The sequence below is a fragment of the Salvelinus sp. IW2-2015 genome, unplaced genomic scaffold (genome assembly GCF_002910315.2).
Source record: "Salvelinus sp. IW2-2015 unplaced genomic scaffold, ASM291031v2 Un_scaffold4523, whole genome shotgun sequence".
NCBI classification, from domain to species: Eukaryota; Metazoa; Chordata; class Actinopteri; order Salmoniformes; family Salmonidae; genus Salvelinus; species Salvelinus sp. IW2-2015.
Window position 1 is genome coordinate 53,360 of NW_019945793.1, and position 6,981 is coordinate 60,340.

The 6,981-nt window shown below is 48.3% G+C and overlaps 1 long non-coding RNA gene across 2 annotated transcripts; it reads right to left on the reverse strand.

Annotated features, from left to right (window-relative positions):
- Positions 1 to 1,408: 1,408 nt before the first annotated feature.
- Positions 1,409 to 6,975, reverse strand: LOC139026354 (uncharacterized). 2 transcript variants are annotated; one of them, XR_011478132.1, is made up of 4 exons: positions 6,646 to 6,975; positions 5,503 to 5,859; positions 1,647 to 1,691; positions 1,409 to 1,460 (listed from the first exon to the last, which is right to left on the reverse strand). It is a non-coding gene; the product is annotated as an uncharacterized lncRNA (long non-coding RNA). The 2 variants fall into 2 exon arrangements; XR_011478133.1 differs by lacking the exons at positions 1,409 to 1,460; positions 1,647 to 1,691 and adding an exon at positions 2,504 to 2,533.
- Positions 6,976 to 6,981: the final 6 nt, after the last annotated feature.

The following is a 6,981-nucleotide window of genomic DNA, read 5'->3' on the forward strand; positions in this document are numbered from 1 at the left end:
CCTCTCTCTCTCTCCCTCTTCTCTCTCTCTTCTCTCTCTCCTTCTCTCTCTTCTCTCTCTCTCTCTCTCTCTCTTCTCTCTCTCCTCTCTCGCTTCTCTCTCTCTCTCTCTCTCTCCCTCCATTATTCTGCTTCCATCCATCCCTCTCCTCTCCTCCCTGCCCATCCTTGCTCTCCCCCTCTCTCCTCCTCCATTAATCTGCTCTCTCCATCCCTCATCCCTCTCTCTTCCTCCCTCCATTTCTTCTGCTCCATCCATCCATCCCTCCTTCTGCTCCCCCTTCATCTCTCTCTCTCTCTCTGCTCAATGCCCAATTGATGCGGTTTCCACACAGCCATGACACAAGCCAGATCACTGCAGATCTCTTTTGTCAATCAAAAATGTGTTTTTTGTTCAGAATATCCCCTTCATCACAGCTTCCCCCACATTGTCAGTGAGAGGTTGTGTCCCTAAATAGCACCCTAGTCCCTGTCCCTGTGGACCCTACATGGGCTCTGGTCAAAAGTAGTCCACTTTGTAGGGAATAACGATGCATGTGAGGCTGATCTGGGGCCTGTTGTATTAATAGTCTAGTGTTACCGAGGGGACTTGCAATGTGTACTCAGAGGAACGTTCCGTCATCGTCGCCCCGGGAACCTGACAGACCACACCGTGGCGCTCTCACCGCGCCCCGACCCCCCGGGGGACAAAGCCCCTCCTCCCAACCCGTCACTCACCACCACTCACATACTGACTCTCACCCCTCCTCCCCGTCAGTCACCCTTTCCCATTGACTCCCCCCCTCCCATTCTGACTCTCACCATTCTTCCCCCGACCCTCACCCCTCTCCCATTGACTCTGACCACGACTCACCCCGTCCCCCCATCAGGAGAAAGAGTTGCTCCCTGTTCTCGTCTCATGGAGACTTATGGAGCGTACCTGACGTATGAGATCACTTTAGGGGACACTTTAACATGGATTGTGGTCAGCTGGCTGTGTGTGGTGGATAGTGGATATGTCAGATGAGGAGAACAGAGAGAGGAGAGAGAGGGAGAGGAGGAGAGGAGAGGAGGGGGAGGGGGAGAGAGGAGAGAGGGAGGAGGAGAGAAGGAGGAGGAGGAGAGGAGAGAGGGAGGAGGGGAGGAGAGGAGAGAGGGAGGAGGAGAGAAGAGGGAGGAGGAGAGGAGAGGAGAGAGGAGGAGGGGAGGGAGAGGAGGAGAGGGAGGAGAGGAGAGAGGGAGAGAGGGAGAGAAGAGAGGGAGGAGGAGGGAGAGGGGGAGGAGAGAGAGAGGAGAGGAGAAGGAGGGAGGAGAAGGAGGGAGGAGGGAGAGATGGAGAAGAGAGAGGAGGAGGAAGAGAGAGAGGGAGGAGAGAGGAGAGATAGGAGGAGGAGAGGGATAATAGACTCACTGGTAGATGCGTTGCGCAGACTGTTCTGGTCAGAGGGTTATCTGCCTGAGGGGCCATGCTGACAGACCAATCTTCAGACCAGAGTGTCCTCTCTCTTTCTCCTCAGGTGGGTCTGGGAGACACAACACACGACAGGTATCAGACGAGACAGACCATATTACACCATCAGTACCAGAGTGTCCTCTCTCTCTCTCTCAGGTGGGCGTTCTGGGAGACACAACAACACGACAGGTATCAGACCGAGACAGACCATATACACCTCAGTACCAGAGTGTCCTCTCTCTCTCTCCTCAGGTGGGGTTCTGGAGGACACAACACACGACAGGTATCAGACCGAGACAGACCATATACACGCTCAGTACCAGGTGTTCCTCTCTCTTCTCCTCAGGTGGGCTTCTGGAGACACAACACACGACAGGTATCAGACCGAGACAGACATATACACTCAGTACCAGAGTGTCCTCTCTCTCTCTCCTCAGGTGGGTCTGGGAGACACAACAACACGACAGGTATCAGACCGAGACAGACCATATAACCTCAGTACAGAGTGTCCTCTCTCTCTCTCCTCAGGTGGGTCTGGGAGAACAACACAACGACAGGTATCAGACCGAGACAGACCATATACACCTCAGTACCAGAGTGTCTCTCTCTCTCTCCTCAGGTGGGTTCTGGGAGACACAACACACACGACAGGTATCAGACGAGACAGACAGACCATATACACCTCAGTACAGAGTGTCCTCTCTCTCTCTCCTCGGTGGGATTCTGGGAGACACAACACACGACAGGTATCAGACCGAGACAGACAGACCATATACACCTCAGTACAGAGTGTCCTCTCTCTCTCTCCTCAGGTGGGGTTCTGGGAGACACAACACGACAGGTATCAGACCGAGACAGACCATATACACCTCAGTACCAGAGTGTCCTCTCTCTCTCTCCTCAGGTGGGCTCTGGGAGACACAACACACGACAGGTATCAGACCGAGACAGACAGACCATATACACCTCAGTACAGAGTGTCCTCTCTCTCTTCTCCTCAGGTGGGACTCTGGGAGACACAACACACGACAGGTATCAGACCGAGACAGACCATATACACCTCAGTACCAGAGGTCCTCTCTCTCTCTCCTCAGGTGGGGTTCTGGGGAGACACAACACACGACAGGTATCAGACCGAGACAGACCATATACACTCAGTACCAGGGTGTCTCTCTCTCTCTCCTCAGGTGGGACTCTGGGAGACACAACACACGACAGGTATCAGCCGAGACAACCATATAACACCTCAGTACCAGAGTGTCCTCTCTCTCTTCTCTCCTCAGGTGGGTTCTGGGAGACACAACCACACGACAGTACAGACCAGGTACAACCATACACCTCAACCAGTGAGGTCCCCTCTCCCGGGGTTCGGAACACACCAACAGGTCAGACCGAACAGACATACACCTCAGTACCAGGGTGTCCTCCCTCTCTCTCTCCTCAGGTGGGACTCTGGGAGACACAACACACGACAGGTATCAGACCGAGACAGACCACATATACACCTCAGTACCAGAGTGTCCTCTCTCTCTCTCCTCAGGTGGGACTCTGGGAGACACAACACACGACCAGGTATTCAGACCGAGACAGACAGACCATATACACTCAGTACCAGAGTGTCCTCTCTCTCTCTCCTCAGGTGGGACTCTGGAAGACACAACACACGACAGGTATCAGACCGAGACAGACAGACCATATACACCTTCAGTACCAGAGTGTCCTCTCTCTCTCCTCAGGTTGGGGTTCTGGGAGACAACAACACACGACAGGTATCAGACCGAGACAAGACCATATACACCTCCAGTACCAGAGTGTCTCTCTCCTCTCTCCTCAGGTGGGACTCTGGGAGACACAACACACGACAGGTATCAGACCGAGACAGACCATATACACCTCAGTACAAGAGTGTCCTCTCTCTCTCTCCTCAAGGTGGGGCTCTGGGAGACACAACACCGGACAGGTATCAGACCGAGACAGACCATATACACCTCAGTACCAGAGTGTCCTCTCTCTCTCTCCTCAGGTGGGACTCTGGGAGACACAACCACACGACAGTATCAGACCGAGACAGACGTCTTACACTCGGTACCAGTATGCATTGACCAGCGTTTTCCTAAACTGGGTCTTGCAGCCACCTGAGGACACCTTCTGGGTTTTGTCCTAGAATTTACACACTGATTCAAATCACCAACGCTTCATGATGATGAATGGAGAGGGGAGGGGGGGGGTTAGTTACAACTGGGGTCGGAGTTAAAACTTCCTCCAGGAGGGGGGGGGGGGGGATTTCTCTCCAGGAACAGGGTCGGAGTTAAAACCTCAGAGGGTTTCTCTCCAGGAACAGGGTGGAGTTAAAACCTCCAGGAGGTTTCTCTCCAGGAACAGGGTTTGGAGTTAAAACCTACAGGAGGGTTTCTCTCCAGGAACAGGGTTGGAGTTAAAACCTACAGGAGGGTATCTCTCCAGGAACAGGGTTGGAGCTAAAACCTACAGGAGGGTATCTCTCAGGAACAGGTGGAAACCGACAACGGAGGGTTTCTCTCCAGGAACGTGAAGTAAAACCTCCAGGAGGGTATCTCTCCAGGAACAGGGTTGAAGTTAAAACCTACAGGAGGGTATCTCTCCAGGAACAGGGTTGGGGTTAAAACCTACAGGAGGATCCTCTCCAGGAACAGGGGTTTGGAGTTGAAAAACCTCCAGGAGGGTATCTTCTCCAGGAACAGGGTTGGAGTTAAAACTCCAGGAGGTTATCTCTCCAGGAACAGGGTTGGAGTATAAACCTCCAGGAGGGTAGCTCTCCAGGAGGGTTGGAGTATACACCTCCAGGAGGGTATCTCTCCAGGAACAGGGTTGGGGTTAAAACCTACAGGCAGGGTATCTCTCCAGGAACAGGGTTGGAGTATAAACCTCCAGGAGGGTAGCTCTCCAGGAACAGGGTTGGAAGTATACACCTTCCGGAGCGTATCTCTCCAGGAACAGGTTGGGGTTAAAACCTACAGGAGGGTATCTCTCCAGGAACAGGGTTGGAGTTAAAACCTCAGGAGGGTATCTCTCCAGGAACAGGGTTGGAGTTAAAACCTACAGGAGGGTCTCTGTCCAGGAACAGGGTTGGAGTTAAAACTACAGGAGGGTATCTCTCCAGGAACAAGGGTTGGAGTTAAAACCTACGGGAGGGTATCTCTCCAGGAACAGGGTTGGAGTTAAAACCTACAGGAGGGTCTCTCCAGGAACAGGGTTGGAGTGAAAACCTACAGGAGGGTAGTCTCCAGGAACAGGGTTGGAGTGAAAACCTACAGGAGGATATTGTACAGTCAAGGTCAATCTTCTCTGGCTCAACATCAGAGGCTGCAGCTAGGAAGCCTCAATAAATCTGTGAACATGACCTTTAGAGGTCAGTCCAATGGATCCCCTCCAGTCTACCTGTCTGTCCCTGTCTGTCTGTCTGTCCTGTCTTACCGGTGTGTTTGTCCGATCTGTCCACTTACCTGTGTGTTTGTCTGTCTGTCCTGTCTGTCCTGTCTGTCTGTCCTGTATGTCTGTCTGCAGTCTTACCTGTGTGTCTGTCCTGTCTGTCTGTCTGTATGTCCTGTCTGTCCAGTCTTACCTGGTGTCTGTCCTGTCTGTCCTGTCTGTCCAGTCTTCCAGTCTACCTGTGTCGTCCTGTCTGTCCAGTCTGACCGTGTGTCTGTCCTGTCTGTCCAGTCTTAACCTGTGTGTCTTCCTGTTGTCCTGTCTTCCTGGTGTTCTGTCCTGTCTGTCAGTCTACTGTTGTGTCTGTCCTGTCTGTCCAGTCTTACCTGTGTGTCTGTCCTGTCTGTCCTGTCTTAACCTGGTGTCTGTCCTGTCTGTCCAGTCTTACCTTGTGGTCTGTCCTGTCTGTCCTGTCTGTCCAGTCATGTCCTGTCACCCTGTGTGTCTGTCCTGTTCTGTCCTGTCTGTCCTGTCTTACCTGTGTGTCTGTCCTGTCTGTCCAGTTTTACCTGTGTGTCTGTCCTTGTCTGTCCAGTCTTACCTGTGTGTCTGTCCTGTCTTTCCAGTCTTACCTGTGTGTCTGTCCTGTCTGTCCAGTCTTACCTGTGTGTCTGTCCTGTCTGTCCGGGTTCCCGGACAAAACACCCTGATCACCGACGTGTTGACGTATAGCAGCGGCAGGCTGCGCGACGTCGACGTCAGGGCGTGACTTCTCATCGGCTGGCCCGCCGTTTTGCCCAGGTCCCGGTATCGTCGTGGCAGCGCGGCGTGGAACACCCCGGCTACGGTGGCCAGTAAGGGRCAGGAGAGRACCAGGTCAAAAGGTTGRGCGGTCAGCAGRATCTCTCTCAGGTAGTGGGGAGACCCGTCAGTCTGGCCCTCCGTCAGCCGCTGGGCCCCGCGAGACCCCGGTCGTTCCAGCCGCGTGGTCAGCTTGTGGCGGACATTTCTGGTGACCGCCTGGGGAAGTTCATATTTTATATAAATACATTATAGTACTACAACTACTAGTAATAATAATGAACACATAATAAAACTAATGCATATATAATGATAATAATAAATATACAATTATTATATAATAATGAATATATAATAATGAATATATAGTAATGAATATATAATTATAGTAATTAATATATCATAATAATAATAATAATATTGATTAATAATAATGAATATATAATAATAATAATATATAATAACAATAATGAATATATAATAATAATAATAATGAATATATAATAATAATAATAATAATAATGAATATATAATAATAATGAATATATAATAATAATAATGAATAATAATAATAATTAATATATAATAATAATAATAATAATAATTAATATATAATAATAATAATAATAATGAATATATAATAATAATAATAATAATAATTAATATATAATAATAATAATAATAATAATTAATATATAATAATAATAATGAATAATAATAATGAATATATAATAATAGTAATAATAGTAATAATAATGAATAATAATAATGCATAATAATAATAATGAATAATAATAATAATAATGAATAATAATAATAATGAGTATATAATGAATAATAATGAATATATAATAATAATAATAATGATGAATATATAATAATAAACAGATAATATTAACAACAACATTAATAATAACTATTGTAATAATAATAATGAATATATAATAATAATAATGAACATATAATATTAACATTAATAATAACTATTGTAATAATAATTGTAACCTGGGTGTATGTGATGGACAAGAATCCATGCTGCTGGTGGGAGGACACCTCCAGGACCTTGGCTGCTGTCTGATTGGTGGAGGAGGTGGAGGAGGTGGAGACAACAGGACTGAGACAACAGATTCCCAGTAGAGCACCACATCAACACTAACTGAGACACCAGTAAACTCCTGGGCTACAATGGAGAATCTCCTGTCAAAGACCAGAGCTTTCGGTAACACTTCCTATGAATAGCCTCCTAATCCCAGGCCTGTACTGTATGTGACTGATCCCAGACCTGTACTGTATGTGACTGATCCCAGACCTGTACTGTATGTGACTGATCCCAGGCCTGTA